Source organism: Vulpes lagopus, chromosome X (assembly GCF_018345385.1).
Source record: "Vulpes lagopus strain Blue_001 chromosome X, ASM1834538v1, whole genome shotgun sequence".
Taxonomy (NCBI): Eukaryota; Metazoa; Chordata; class Mammalia; order Carnivora; family Canidae; genus Vulpes; species Vulpes lagopus.
Genome location: NC_054848.1, coordinates 106,110,742 through 106,126,328, shown reverse-complemented (window position 1 = coordinate 106,126,328; position 15,587 = coordinate 106,110,742). Strand labels below are relative to the sequence as shown.

The 15,587-nt window shown below is 43.2% G+C and overlaps 1 long non-coding RNA gene across 1 annotated transcript; it reads right to left on the bottom strand.

The window, feature by feature from the left end:
- Positions 1 to 4,716: 4,716 nt before the first annotated feature.
- On the bottom strand, positions 4,717 to 14,060 carry LOC121482417. The gene is made up of 3 exons (XR_005985604.1): positions 13,331 to 14,060; positions 10,099 to 10,245; positions 4,717 to 9,480 (listed from the first exon to the last, which is right to left on the bottom strand). It is a non-coding gene; the product is annotated as an uncharacterized LOC121482417 (long non-coding RNA).
- Positions 14,061 to 15,587: the final 1,527 nt, after the last annotated feature.

Sequence of the window (15,587 nt, the reverse complement as noted above, 5' to 3'; positions counted from 1 at the left end):
TTTAACCAAAGCTACTGAGCATGAGGCCAGGCTAAGCATGTTCATCTTCAATCCAGAGTCTAAAGCTACCCTGGAAAATACTGACTTGCTATCTGGATCTGACACTAAGGACCAATGACTCTTGGCTTTGTGCTCTGTAAGGCCCCATATTGCTGGCAGTTGAGCAGTGACTCAGAGTGTTCTAAGAGGGCAGAGAGAAGACTCTGAACCCAATCTTCATATAAACAGTCCACAAGCCCTCCTCAGGGTGGTGAGATGCAGAGCCGGGGCTGGGCTCTCTCCATCTTCCAGGCTGCCTATTGTCATTTTCTGGATTCTTGCTGTTTGTCAAAGCCATCCTGAAGGTTTTATCTCACCAGAACCCATTTTATAAACACATGTGTGAATAGGCAGGGCTGAGGGGAAGGAAAGTGAGGAAAGAGTAGGCATGGTGGTCAGCCCAGGCTCTGCCCTCCATGAAACACAGCCTTGACCCTCACATCCTAGGAGAGGCTCTCCTACCCATCTTGGCCCACAGGATCTGGTTTATTCTGTTCTGTGGGCTTGTGCTCAGGATCACATCCCACTGAAGCCTCATGGTCTACCACCAGTGGCTATATAAACATCATCTCGATGCCACTGTGCCATCCTAATGGCACAAATAAAGCACGTCCCAAATGAAAATGACAGAAAAAATGAATACACTGATGCACTGAAAATGTGGGATTGTGGCCGTGTTTTCCTCTCTTGCACAATTGCTGTCCTTGCCTTTACTGTGAAGTTAAACTGCTGATGGGAGTGTTAATTAGCACAACAAATGAGGGAACCTGTTCAGCAGTATCTACTGAAGCTAAACATAAGCATCCCTTGTTACCCAGCAATTGGAACTTTGAATTCTCTGCCTCACAGATAGATGTGTATAGATGTTAAAGGAAAAAGGTGCTCAAGAACGGACTTTGGAGAGCAAGAGAAGAAGCAAAGAGACTAATTAGGAGGCTGTTAGATTATTAATCCAGGAGAGTGGTAAAGGCAGTATGGACAAGGGTAGTAACAGTGGAGGTGCAATGAAGTGGTCAGATTCTGGTTGTAGGTTGAAGGCAGAGTGAGGATTTGCTGAAGTTAATGTGGGGGCATGAAAGAAACAGAAGAGTCGAGGAAGACACCAAGGGGTTTGACTTGAGCAATAGAAAGGAAAGAATTACCCTTTACCAAGGAAGGGAAGATGGAGGAAGAGCAGGTTTGGGAGGGGCAAAACAAAGCCTTGAATAGAAACTTCACAAATACAAAAAAAAAAAAAAAAAACATTTATTTTTAAGAGTAAAACTATAAAATCAGTGAAACTAAGTTTCCTTTAAATGTTCTAATATAGGGACGCCTGGGTGGCTCAGCAGTTGGGCGCCTGCCTTCAACTCAGGTCATGATCTTGGGATCCAGGATCGAGTCCCACATCAGGCTCCCTGTGAGGAGACTGCTTCTCCCTCCACCTATGTCTCTGCCTCTCTCTCTGTCTGTGTCTCTCATGAATAAATAAATAAATCTTTAAAAGAATAAAAATAGGGCAGCCCCAGTGGCTCAGCGGTTTAGTGCTGCCTTCAGCCCAGGGCATAATCCTGGAGACCCAGGATCGAGTCCCACGTCGGCCTCCCTGCATGGAGCCTGCTTCTCCCTCTGCCTGTGTCTCTGCCTCTCTCTCTCTCTGTATCTCTCATGAATAAATAAATAAAATAAAAAAATAAAAAATAAATAAAATAAAAAAAGAATAAAAATAAATAAATGTCCCAATATATAAGCAATCTATAAACTTAGAGTTCTACTTAAGGGGAACCTTGGGTGGCTCAGCAGTTGGGTGCCTGCCTTTGGCCCAGGGGGTAATCCTGGAGTCCTGGAATCGAGTCCCACATCAGGCTCCCTGCATGGAGCTCTGCCTGTATCTCTGCCCACCCCGCCCCGTGTGTCTCTCATGACTAAATAAATAAAATCTTAATAGAAAAAAAGATTTCTACTTAAAATTCCAACTCCAAACCCTTTATTTGATTACATATTTTAAATTGGAACGTTGGGGGCCACATCATGTTTGAGCCAAGTTGTTGTGAGCATGCAGGAAGGGGGTGATCTGCAGCATTATTTCATTAAAAAAAAAAAACACGATTTACAAAAGACACTGGAGTGTCATAGCCCTAACTAAATGATGAGTTACATGCATACATGCGATTATATTAGAGAAGGTAATGTCATACTCAGAGTGGTAATTCAACGTTGTGATGTTGGTCTAAAGCACATGCCTCTCATAAAATCATATGATCCCTTGTTTTTCTCTTTTCAACATTTGTGGAGATGACCATATGATGAGCATCTTTGGGACTCTCAATATAGCAAATTAAGCGATCCCTTAAAATCTAATTCTTCTTATATTCCCTCATCATAGTGCATCACTCTGACTATGCTGCTTCGGATTATGTTGGCTAATATTTGGGGTTTTCTCATTAATGTTGCAAGAAACATCTGCAGCCTGGATGCCAGTAACCTCTGCCTGAGAGATGCATGAGTAAGCAGGAAAATGTGTCCACAGAACCTCGCGCAAGGGGCGTCCAGAGACGTAGGGTCCACTGAGGAACTCAAAAGGATGAGAGGCCCACAGGAAAGGTGTGCACCAGGCCGACCTCTCAACTCCAAAACTTTGGAACCTTCCCCTCTCCAAGCATAGCGGGCTCCGCCCCCGGCCCCTTCCCTCACCAGCAGTCAGTTCCGGGGACCCTAGGCCTCACTCCTCGAATTCCACCCAGCCTCCTCTCTCTAACGTTAGGCCCTCCCCCGCCCTTCTCGGGCCCCTGCGCACTTCCCACTAGCGGCCTTGTGGGCGGAGCCTGCGCAGACGTCTGGTACTGCCCATGGCCCCGCCTGCCCCGGCCCTGACCCGGACCCCGCCCCCGCAGAATGCACCTCTACAGAGGCCTAGGAATGTAATGATGGAAAGTAATGCCATTTAGTGGTATTTGGTAAGGACTATAAGTAAATGCCTCAGGTAAAATCATACCCGCCGACCTAAAATAGGCCCAACGGGGAATGGGTCACAGCCTCACGTGAGACACATTCTGTAATACGAGAGGATAATAAAAGGGATATAAAGTTCCAGCTGTAGTTTGAGAAAAAGAGAAGTGATTTAAACTCTGGGTACTGATGAACCTCTCAAGCAGGAGGAAAATGAAACACTGCAACTGGGGTCTCTCTGGACTGGACACCAAGAACAGAGCTGCTGATGCCCAGCCATCTCATATATTTACAGACAGAACATACTGCAACAGGCTGGCTCTCCTTTCCCTTGGGATGTTTTACCACAGTAATGATAAAGCTATTCGTTGGGATATTTTGGTAAAGATTTAAGTAATCTCTACAACCCAATGTGGGGCTCAAATTCAACCCAGAAATCAGCCAAGCACCCCTGTTGAGATATTTAAACCATCGAATGCTGTGGGGGAGACATGTAATTTTACTTAACTGGAAATTTTAAACAAGCACTGGAAACTGTATTGATATGTTTATGGAACAAACTTCCAAAAAACCTCTTCTACCCACCTAACTAATTTAATTCTGCTGTTACTAAGCCTTTGTTAGACCTAGTGGAATGTTGTAATGAAAGATGCCTCAGATATAAGGGACCAAGATTCTAATGCTGACATCACTGGTGAATTACTGAGGACTTGCTGCTTCTAGTTTTGATCCTACTGATTTCTGGACTGATCTGTATAATCATGCTGGTCATTGTACCTCTGCCTTACCCTTGGGAGGACCAGGAAAATCCCCCATCACTTCCCCAATCCCCAAATATGTGTCTGTGGCCTGTAGGAAGTGCTAAAAGGACCACTTTTCCTAGGGAGCTATTGGATTGCCTAATAACTTCAGGTGAGTACTTTTGTAAACAAAAGGGTAGAGCTTTACAAAGAGAGGGAACTTTTTAACCCCGACTCTCAGAGACCCCATTCCCTTGCCACACCCTACTGTTAATGTGTCAGATTCTATAGTTCAGAGCTCTGCCCCAGTTCAGGTGATGATGCACATGGCAGAGCTATAGCTTCTGTGATCATCCTGGCGTTAATTGTGAATAAGAAAAAACTACAAATGAGATTTTCTAAAGCAAATCGATTTTATTAGAAGAACACAAGTATTTTACAAAATAAGAAACTTGAGCGACAGACCCATTTTATTTGTTTATTTTTTAAAGATTTTATTTATTAATGAGAGACACACAGAGAGAGGCAGAGACACAGGCAGAGGGAGGAGAAGCAGGCTCCATGCAGGGAGCCTGATGTGGGACTCGATCCGGGGAATCCAGGATCACGTCCTGAGCCAAAGGCAAACGCTCAACAGCTGAGCCACCCAGGGGTCCCCACAAACTCATTTTAAAGACAGAAATGAAGATATAGCTCAGGGGAACTCAACAGTATATCTTCTAAATTATATTCTCTGCAGTGAAAGAATATTAATGAGCCTTTTCAGGGAATTATCCCTTCTTTTTATTAAAAGGGTTTTTTTAAGATTTTATTTATTTATGAGAGACACAGGCAGAGGGAGAGACACAGGCAGAGGGAGAGACACAGGCAGAGGGAGAAGCAGGCTTCAGGCAGGGAGCCTGGTGCGGGACTCGATCCCAGGTCTCCAGGATCACGCCCTGGGCTGAAGGCAGCGCTAAACCACTGGGCCACCAGGGCTGCCCTTTCAAAAGGTTTTTTAAAGTAATCTCTACACCCAATCTGGGGCTTGAACTTCATGACCCTGAGATCAAGAGTCACATGTTCTACCGACTGAGCCAGACAGGCACCCCCAAGTTATCCTCATTCTTGGGGCCTAGTCCCAAACTCTAAATATAACAAAAGTATCACTGGCTCAACTATGATAGGTTGAAAAGTATAAAACCACATAGATATGGTTAGGGAACTCAGACTGGGGAACAGGCTCAAAGAAAAGTACCTACTGGTGAGACCAAGTGGCCAGAGACTACGGCACTCCACCCTGTAGAATACAAATACAGTACACATACACATTTTGATATGTTCTCATATACAGAATATTTTGAAATATTTCTTGCATAAGCACAAAATCATTTCATTTAAACAATGAAAATAACCCCAATCCAGGCCAATCCCAAAATCACATTAACCCAAAGTCCAATTTCTGCTTATATGACAAATAGCTGTTGTCACAGGGCCAATCCTTGAGTCCAAGTCCTCCAGGTGAAGTTCATGGCTTCTGTAGAACGGCTGTGATTCAGTGACATTTAAAATCCTATGGACTAAAGGTTACCCTTATACATAGCCAGGGCAAAGGCCACATGGAAATGGAACAATCAAGGCAAAACAATAATAAAGAAGCAGTAATTTCCCATTTCCCTGCACAGAAACTTCCTTCCCTTTCAGTTTGCAAATCTAATAACATTTGAAGGGAGCACTCATCTGTAATCATGGGAGGGGTTTTATTTTATTTTATTGTGTGTCAGCACCCCCACTGGCACCACCTGTAGTCTTTGAGCAGAGAGCAGAGTGGGGTCTATGACAGGCCTTTAGCATTCTGTAAGGCTGCTGTTCTGATGGGGGAAATCGAGGCAATCAGTGAATCTCCTCATGAGTAACTGAATACAGCCCACTGCTCTTCTTTTCTGAAACTGATAAGAAGCAGTACAGTAGGGTCTGTATAGAAATAAGAAAAGACACGGGAAGCTCAGAAGCCCCACCAGAATCTCAAATGCTGCAGGCTGCCATCTAATCCATAGACCACACTCCTGAGACAGCACAATGGACAGAGGGGGGTAAACTCAAATCCAGAGGGGCCCAGAGGCCATTGCTTAAGCTTTCTAAGGGTGCACAGTTTTCCATGCCATTCCCACCCGGTTGAGAGGCCTGCACACTAACTATCCCTAACACAGGCCCCGAGTTCTCCCCTCCTAACAAGTATTCTGTCAGGTCCTCTGTTTCACGAGGTAGGCAAATGACCCCTCCGGCCCACCAGTACACTTCAGAAAGGGAAGCTATGAGCTGCTGGGAAGTACAGCTCAAATTGCCAATGGACCCCTGAGGGCAGCCCATCTAGTCAAACCGTCTCCAAATGAGGTTTGTAGTTCCAATCCTAATTGCAGTGGGCTCTGTGGGTCACAGAGAGCTCTTCCAAACAAAGGCAAGGCTAAGAGCATAAGCATAAGCAGGAGAAAGGACAAACAGTTGCTCACACTCAATAACCATCTCTCAGGTGGTGCTTCTGGCACAAGATGCTCTAGAGGGAGTTCTCTGCACAGGCCTAACTTTGGCCAGTACTCAGGACTCACCAGTCGGGGGGGGGGGGGGCACACAAATCCCCAGGACCTGGTATCTCCTGGTAGCATGTTGTAAGGGCAAATAAAATAAGAATTAAAGTTAAATTATCCCCGTCAAAAGGAGGGAGAGGACCTCCTTATTCACAAAACTTGTAAATCTGAGTTCCCTGTCTCTTTGCATGGTAGGCAAACCTTTTTAAAAAGTTAGATAAGCCTCTTGCCAATTTTGCAACTCAGGAACTTCCCCAAGGGCCCTGCAGGGCCCAAGAACTAGGTAAGGGGGGTGGGACAATTTAGGCAGCTGAAGCCCTGAACTCAGCTACACCCTTGAGAAAAACAGAAAGGGGAATGAACACCACAAGGTAGTGCCCAAGAGGCAACAAAGAATGTCTCTGGACAACAACATCACTGTAAGCAACAGAAGTTCCTCCTCAGAAGGAGGCCTCAGATTATTGTGACATGCAATAAGATAGCAGGGTGAGGGGCTGCAGATGCCTTTGTTCATAGGCCTACGGTAACACAGAATTAAAATGAGACAGCAGAACCCACACCAGTAAGCAAAACCATCACTTGGAAAGTGGAGAATAATCCTCTGTCATTCTAACGAATGTCTCAACTATACAAGACAGTCATACTTTCTCATAGTATATCCATCAGTGGTCTCCTGTCCCCCAGCTATGCTGACCCAAAGGGAGTATGGGAGAATGGAGAAATGCAGGAGACACATTCCTGAATCTACAGTACCCACCACAACTTCCACACCAAGTCCCTTGTCCCCCACCACTGTCAAGTTTCCTTACCCTCTTAGAGAGCACTCATATCCCTGCTGGACCCCATATTTCACTGATCAAGTGACCAAGAGGCTGCAATGGGGAAACTAGAGTACCCCCAATTCAAATTCCAACTCCCCCTTCTGCTTTCACCCCTTTGGTATTTGGTAGCCTCAGTACAACACACGGATGCATGAATCCTTTACTGTTGTGCCTACAACACTTTGTTTCCTTGACTGGAAACAAAATCCCCTTAAAGCAGTGTCTCCAGTACCACGTCCAGTCCATTGACAGAAACCATGCGCTTCCTGTCTTCCCACCAATGTGCAGAGTTTAGTCAGCAGAAGAGTGTAGGAAGTTAACAAGAAAATGCTTGGACAGAATTCCAACCACATTCTCATATGCAAAATCAGGATTCCTATTGATCCCAAATATGCCATTGCTCTGCATGGTACACCTCATTTGTTCAGCACCTTTGTGTCAGAGCACAGAAGCCTGACAACTGCCCATAGACAATTTTTTCCCTGCAACCCAATATTTCCCAAGCCCCAGATGCTGCCATTGCCAGTATGCACTTCCTGTAGGTGTTTAACAAGGCATTTGAGCCATGGGCATGTAGAGGGAAGAAGTGTCTGGCCTGTGTATTAGAAAAACATACCAGCAACAGCAGTTCACCTTCATTAGTCTCTCCCTGGCAACACAGGTCACTATCAATTTTAAATACTGAGCAGTCAAATCAACCACACACAATTAGTCACCAGAAACAACAGCAGTTGCCTCTAAAAAGACTCCCTCAGAGTACTGTTCTAGAAGACAGTATGGGGGAAGGGCCACCATTCCTTGAGCCACTTTCAAAGGCTAAAGCAATGCACAGAATGAGGGAGAAACAACAAAGCCTTCCTCAGCAGAGTCCAAAATTCTCAGGGAAGGTAGAAAAATAAGGAACAGACCCCATCATAAAAATTTTATCTTTGCCAGAGGGTCATATGTTCTCATGTGACATTCAACAATGTGCACTGTTGTCTTCTGTCCTTCAGCTATGCTAATCCCAAGTAGTGCCAGGGATGGGAAAGTGGGCAGAAGACACTGTTGAACACACAACGTCCAATACACCTTTCACACTGGAGACCCATATTTCCCTGTCCTCTGAAAGCAGCTCTACAGAGGGAGGACCTCTCCCTAGAGAGGGAGAGGCCACTCTTCCTAGCCCTCTCTCCATCTCTAGGTTTTAGGCACCCGAAGGAAGGACCACATCTAGTCAGTCATTCCAGCTCTCCTGATCAGAGAATCCCTTCCCCTTTTTGAGCCCCTAACCCCTACAGTTCTTCTCCTTAAAAGAACAGACAATCAGAAGTGGCTGGAGCACCAACCATGAAAACCATTTAGTTAAAGATGTGTTCACCCACATAAATCAGTAGAGCCACTATGGAAAACAGTATGATGGCTGCTCACACAATTAAAAATAGAACTACCATATGATCAGCAATCCCAGATCTGGATATTTATATAAAGGAAATGAAGCCACTATCCCAAAGAGATATCTACATCCCAGAGTTCATTGCAGCATTATTCACAATAGTTAAGACATGGAAGCAACCTAAGCATCCATCAACAAGATAAATGGATAACAAAAATGTGGTGCATTTATACAATAAAATATTATGGAGCCATCAAAATGTTTGCATGTAACAGGGAACCAATGTAACAATGAATATACTCCATTTCAAAGGTCGTACCTTAAAGTGTTCAATATTCATCCTCTTTCCATCACCCACATAAACCAGAGGAATGAAAAAAAACACTTAAGGCAAACAGATTTGACATGGAATACTTTACACCAAGAATTTATAGCACATTAACATTCCTGCTGCTAAATAGACATCCATTGAGTACAGGCCTCATGAGGCAAATAATATGGGCTCCTGGGAAAGAACCACCAAGTTAGATCCTCCCTTAAATTCTGAGAAGGGTCACTTTCTCTTTCCCTGAGGGTCCTGGTTTTGAGAATGCAACCAATTAGAGTTACCCTCTTGGAATCCTCAACATGTGACTTATTTTTAACTTATTTTGACTTATTTTAAGTCAATAAGCCAAGAGTAATTCATATTTGTATTTAACACTCTCCCACTCAACTGTCAAAAGTCTTCACCTGACTTTCAACAAATGAACCACTGCCCAGAAAGAAGTAATTTTATACAGGACAGGAAAAAGAGAACTTTTTGGCACTGCCAGTTAACAAGCACCCTGTAGCCCCAACTTGATGCTGAGCCACATCAGCTTCAATGTAAGATGTCCACGTGAGCCAGAAAAGACAGCAGCTCAGAGCAAGGCAAAGTCTGCGTTGCCCAGCAACCTCCTGGCATCATAGCAGAATTAAAGAGGTTGATTTCCAAAGAGATGCCCAATTCTCTGTGAGGATACTTGCTGGCCCTGTGAAAGGAAACAAACACTTAACTGAAACCATGGCAAAAATCTAAGAAATGAAGTGGAAGTGGGGTCTGGACAGGTAGGGAGAGGAAGAGGAGCTAAACCAAGCTATAATGTTCTGCTCCAATATATGGATTCTGAAAATGTGTCCTAATTCCTTTCCTACTAGAAATTAATTGTGAATGAAACACAATGGGTGGTCTCAGCAACATCTACAAAGCAAATGAGCAACATCTGCAAGCCTCCTCCACCCCAAAATAGCTAACAGTGTATGGAAGGGCAAATATTTAAAAAAGTATTAACCTACATATTACCTACCACTGAGTTAATAAGTAGTGCCTAGAAAGTGATCCTGCCACTGTTTAAAGCTCCTATCTAGAGACTCATAGAAGGCATATCAACAACATCTTAAACAATGATACAACCGAGAGGAGAGAGATGCTATTCTCCACTCAACACCTGTGGCCTCAACACAACAACATAAGTTTGCACTTACCTGTATGGCTGCTCTGGACTACTAGGTCTAGGTCCTCTCTTCGCATTACAGGCTTATAGGCTGACCAGACTGCATCACAGATCCTAAAGGAAGTGGTGATTGTACAAATCTACAAAGAGACTTACCTGTGGGAGGCCAGCTTAGCACCACTGCAGGAAAATTAGGTAACTTGGAAACTCATAAGATGAGTGGATGGGGCAAACTTCCACTTTCCCTTATCCAGAGGAATTTCTGAAAGTGGTTGGTGGGGCCATAGTACCCAATCATGCAGCCTGTGTGAAGTAGGCCAAAAGAGTGAAAGATAATGTAAGACAGGAACTGCATGAATCAAACCACAAGATCAGGCCTTTAGAGGCCTGATTTTCCCCTCAAAATGAACCATAGTTCATCCTGCTTTAATCAAACATCATAGGGGAATTACTCAGTATTATATTGAGAAGTATCATCAGTTATTTGCTAGAAGGGGAGGGTCTCAAAATTCCATTTTTTCTATCTGTGGTTTGATTCAGTAACAATGACAGATAAAGTAAAACCCAAATACCAGCAATGAATCTTTCACATCTCCAAAGGTAATCAAGGTACATTTAGAGATCTATAGTGTTCCACCAATGAGTCATTAAATCATTTCTACAGGAGATAATATACATAATTCAAGTCAGTATCAAGAACTGGCCAGCAAAAAGGCTAATAAGGCAAATTCAACTATCACCATTATCAAAAGGAAGTAACTTTTTTACTTAATACCAAGTATCAGGTTACTCTTAGTGATTAGGGTTTTGAGCAAAGCAACAGCTTTCCTTTAATTCTCCCCTTGAATACACATTAGGTGTCACACAGAGGCATGGTATAAATAGACTGGCACTGACTATTTCTTAAGCCAATATGCTAGCACTAGAGGCATTAAGGCACAGTCAGCTCTTGTGGCTGAAGAGGCAGGGACCTCTGTGTTTGGGGTGGGGTAGGAGGAAAGGAGAGTAGCAAATCCAGTCTAGCCAAGGACCTCAAACAAGGAGGATTGGAGTTGTCCTGGGCCAAACTGTTCAGGACATAAACCAGTGTGCCCTTGTTTGTAAACAGAAATTACACGAGTAATTTTTTTTTCCTATGGGAGAACACCTGGGAAGGAGCACATAAGCCATCATTTAAAGAAATAACAATATGTCACATGCACAATTAGTTTTTTTTTTCACAATTACAGTTCTAAAATAATTTTCAAAAGTGTGCAGGATGACCAGCAAGGGCCATTCCCTTCTAGAGAACAGAGAGCACTCATTCTGGGGATGAATTTCCTTCTAGGTAAATTGAAAATGCTCCACGATTTTCAAAGGAAATGCACTAAAGAACACTATTGAACTACATAAAGTTGATAATCAATGTCAATTATTGTGAGAAATAGAACCCCAGAAGGAACTCAACGACCTCTGGCAACGGCCGGTGACAGGCACTTCCTGGAATTCAATGGCCGGTAACAGGCACTTCCGGGAATTCACTGTCGTAAAACAACAACCGCCCAGATAGTCAATGTCTGTTAATTTTTTTACATTTAAAACAAAAACTTTATCTTAAGTACAACTATGAAATAAAAGACACAGGACTCGGTTTTTTCACACATTTTAATGGCAAAATAAAATGAAACATTTTAATGGTAAAATGAAAAGTTGGGCTACCGGACCGCCGGCAGCCAGTAACTGTCGTAAAGCAAGAAGCACAAAATTTTTTTTTTTAGAAGCACCAAATTAAAACACTTTTTTTTTCTCATTTGTAATTGAAAAAAACGTGAAAAAGTTTTAACACAAAGCTTATGAACCAACATTTAATAGAATAAAGTGATACCAGACACAATTCTTCTGTAAAACACAATCCCAAACTCTACTAACGGCAGGCATCAGATGGTTAAAAGCATTTATTGTCATAAAACGTCAAAGAGCCAACTGATTACAATTACTGCACTGTAACTTGAAAGTATCTCAAAACGTTTATTATTATTGTTTAAGATTTTATTTTTAAGTATCTGTATACCTAATGTGAGGCCCCAACTCCCAACCCGGAAATCAAGAGTTGCAGGCTCTACCCACTGAGCCAGCCAGCCCCCGCACCCGCCCCCCCGCCAAAACGTTTAATTTTCAGAGAATTTATCAATATAGAACAAGACCAGAATTTAACAAAATAAATTATGTCAAACATGCAAGTTTATAAACTTAAGGCACTCAATCAGACGTTAAATTACTCCCCCGTAAATTGAAATTTACACCAAACCATTTAAAGGAAATATATGAGGAACACTGGGATCAAAATCCAATTGAATGCATTAAGATGAACATGTAAAATTAAATGCCAACACAGTGCTCAGTGTTAGCTAACAAGAGCGGCTAAGGGACATTCAGAGTGTAAAACTTTCAAAGTCCAGCTGGACAATTTATTTCCAAAAATACACACTGAGAATACTTTCATTTGGAGAATATTTGTGAAACACAGCCAAAATAGAAATTAAATAAACTCAAATACTGCAACGTTGCGATATCATAGGGGGAAAAACCCCACCGCTGTTATATTATAAAATAAAATAAGAACCAGGACCCAGGCAGGCATGATTCCCATCAGGAATTTAAAGCAACAAGGTCTTGCCAACCAGACTGCTTTTTTTCTTATTCGAAACTTGTAAATAACATGACACTTTTTTTTTTAATGGAAAACACACGAAAAAGCTTCTGGACAACCCTCGGCTGAATACCAGGTATTAAATACACAATTACATAAAAATGCAATGTTCAATGATGCCTGAAGAAAATTCCCATTGGTCAGTGAACAATCCCTGAGCCGCCCTTGTGGATGTTTACTCATTTCACGTTATCAGGATTGTTCCCCCTTTTAAGGCAACATATGAAGAAGACCATTCCAATTTTGAAGCAAATGATATTAAACAGTCATGCTGTTAAATGAAAAACAAAACCGCGCTTTTTTTTAACCGCGCTTTTCAAAGGCAAGCATCAGCCATCCTAATCACACACATGCTCCTCAGTGCCTTACTTTCCTTTTTTTTTTCAGATCGGAAGTAACAAATTCTGTCACTAAGATACTTCATTAAAATGGCCAAGACCAAGATTTCAACAATTCCTGGTGACATATCCATCCCACAACACTGGATATCAAAAGCAAAATCAGCTCCCTGTCGGCCAGCATGTTGTTAGGTAAATGGTAACACTTCGACCGGAGGCCGCTAATGGGCCTTCTCTAGTCATCAATTGAGAAGCCCAAAAGACACATCTGTCAAAGTATATTAGGACCCACCATCTACCAGCTTCTCTCAAAATCACACATACAAACAGCCAAGTATGAAATAAAGTAAATTAAACTTACATTTTTTGAGATCGGAGAAAAAGCAACCGCCATTTTCCGTCAGCACTGACTGGAACCCTCTACGGAAGCTGCACTGTACAATCCAGATTTGAACGCACTTGGTCACGTGATAGAGCTGTTTTAACCTCCTTTCCATGGCCCTGCCCTCAAACGTCACCATTGGAGAGCCTGCAATGATTGACAGCAGCCTGTCCACTCTCCTCAGGTCTATGAGTAGAAACCGCCATGTCTCCAGGTCCAGCTAAATTACTCCAATCTTTGCTCATATTATTGTCTTTCTACATCTCTGTCCAGCCCTCAATGCTTAACTCCTGCATTTAGTCTTATGCACATGACTTTTCCTTTAGTTCTAGACATCTCAGACTTTGGAAATCTCCCTAACAGATTTTATTCCAGTCTAGCTCAATTGCACCCTCCTCCAGGAAGCCTTCCATGCTTTACTCTTCCCATCCCTAGAGGTCAATGTGAGTTCTTCTTTTCTATTAGATATGGATATGAAGAAACATCAGAGCAGAGAGGCAGGGACATCATGTGGGCTTTGGGATCAGACAGTACCAGGCTGGGCACAGTGTGAAGGACCCGAGGTTTGCACCTGGAATTTTGGCCAAGTCAGTGAAGGCTGCAGAAATCTGGAGAAAGTCAAGGGAAAACTGACAACAAGGTAACTTACAGGAGCCTCCTACGATTCATCCCAGCAATAAATTCAAACTCCCAACCACCCTTTTCAGGATTTTCATATCCTTTCTGCCCTTTCCCTCTGTGAAAATCTTGCCATCTCTTTTTTTTTAATTTTTTAATTGGAGTTCAATTTGCCAACATATAGTATAACACCCAGTGCTCATCCCACCAAGCGCCCCCCTCAGTGCCCATCACTCAGTCACCCCAACCCCCCGCCCACCTCCCCTTCCACTACCCCTTGTTCATTTCCCAGAGTTAGGGGTCTCTCATGTTCTGTCACCCTCACTGATATTTTCACTCATTTTCTCTCCTTTTTCCCTTTCACTAATTTTTAAATTCCCCAAATGAATGAGACCATATAATGTTTCTCCTTTTCCAAATGACTTATTTCACTCAGCATAATACCCTCCAGGTCCATCCACGTTGAAGCAAATGGTGGGTGTTTGTCGTTTCTAAAGGCTGAGTAATATCCCATTGTATACATAGACCACAGCTTCTTTATCCATTCGTCTTTCGATGGGCCCCGAGGCTCCTTCCACAGTTTTTGCCATCTCTTTAGGGCCAAGACATAACTCAGTTCTCTGATTCTTTCCCTGATTTCATGTTCCCTCCCCCAATTGCAAGAAAAATCATATCTTCTGCTGCTGTAGGATGAACCATAAAGGGACTTCCTATCTTTGCTGCAAAGGCCACTAAATTTCATGATTATTGAAAGTCCACTTCTTTTCGGGAGGCTATCTGCTGAGTAATTTTTGCAGCTGTTCTCAATTTATAAGCTGTACAAGCTAAGGGGTGCGGCTCCCCTGGGCTTGACTACGTTGAATGTTCAACTCCCTATACTTTATCATGGCAGGTGGACCCCATAGCCACTGGGTCACATTAGCTGGACTTCACACTCACCCATGCACACTGGCCCTGGGAAGGACACTCTCTTGCTAGCACTATCCTTCCCGTATTCATCAGGGGCTGGGAAGAGTTGTGATACTTCACTGTATGAACAATGGTTATGCAGTGGTTGGTGTTATGCATGTTATGCAATGTTTGGTGATGTCACCCTACTCGCTATGACGATTAATTATCTGTGTCAACTTGACTGGCCATGGGATGCCCAGATTCAGTGTTATTTCTGGTTGGACCTGTGAGTGTGTTTCTGAATGAGATTTGCATTTGAATGGGTGACTTAGTAAAGTACATTATCTTCCCCAGTGTAGGTGAGCATTATCCAACCCACCTAGGCCCTGAATGTAACACAAGGAGGAGGAAGGAAGGAGTGTCCTCTTTTGTCCTTCCTCACTACTTGAGATGGAACATCTCATCTCATCTCTTTTTTTAAGATTTTATTTATTTATTCATGAGAGACACACACACACACAGAGGCAGAGACACAGGCAGAGGGATAAGCAGGCTCCATGCAGGAAGCCTGATGTGGGACTCAATCCCAAGACTCCAGGATCACGCCCTGGGCCTAAGGCAGGCACCAAATCGCTGAGCCACCCAGGGATCCCCTTCTCCTGCTCTTAGTCTGGGGTTCATATCCTGTCTCCCCTGGTTCTTAGGCCTTCAAATTCACACTGAATTA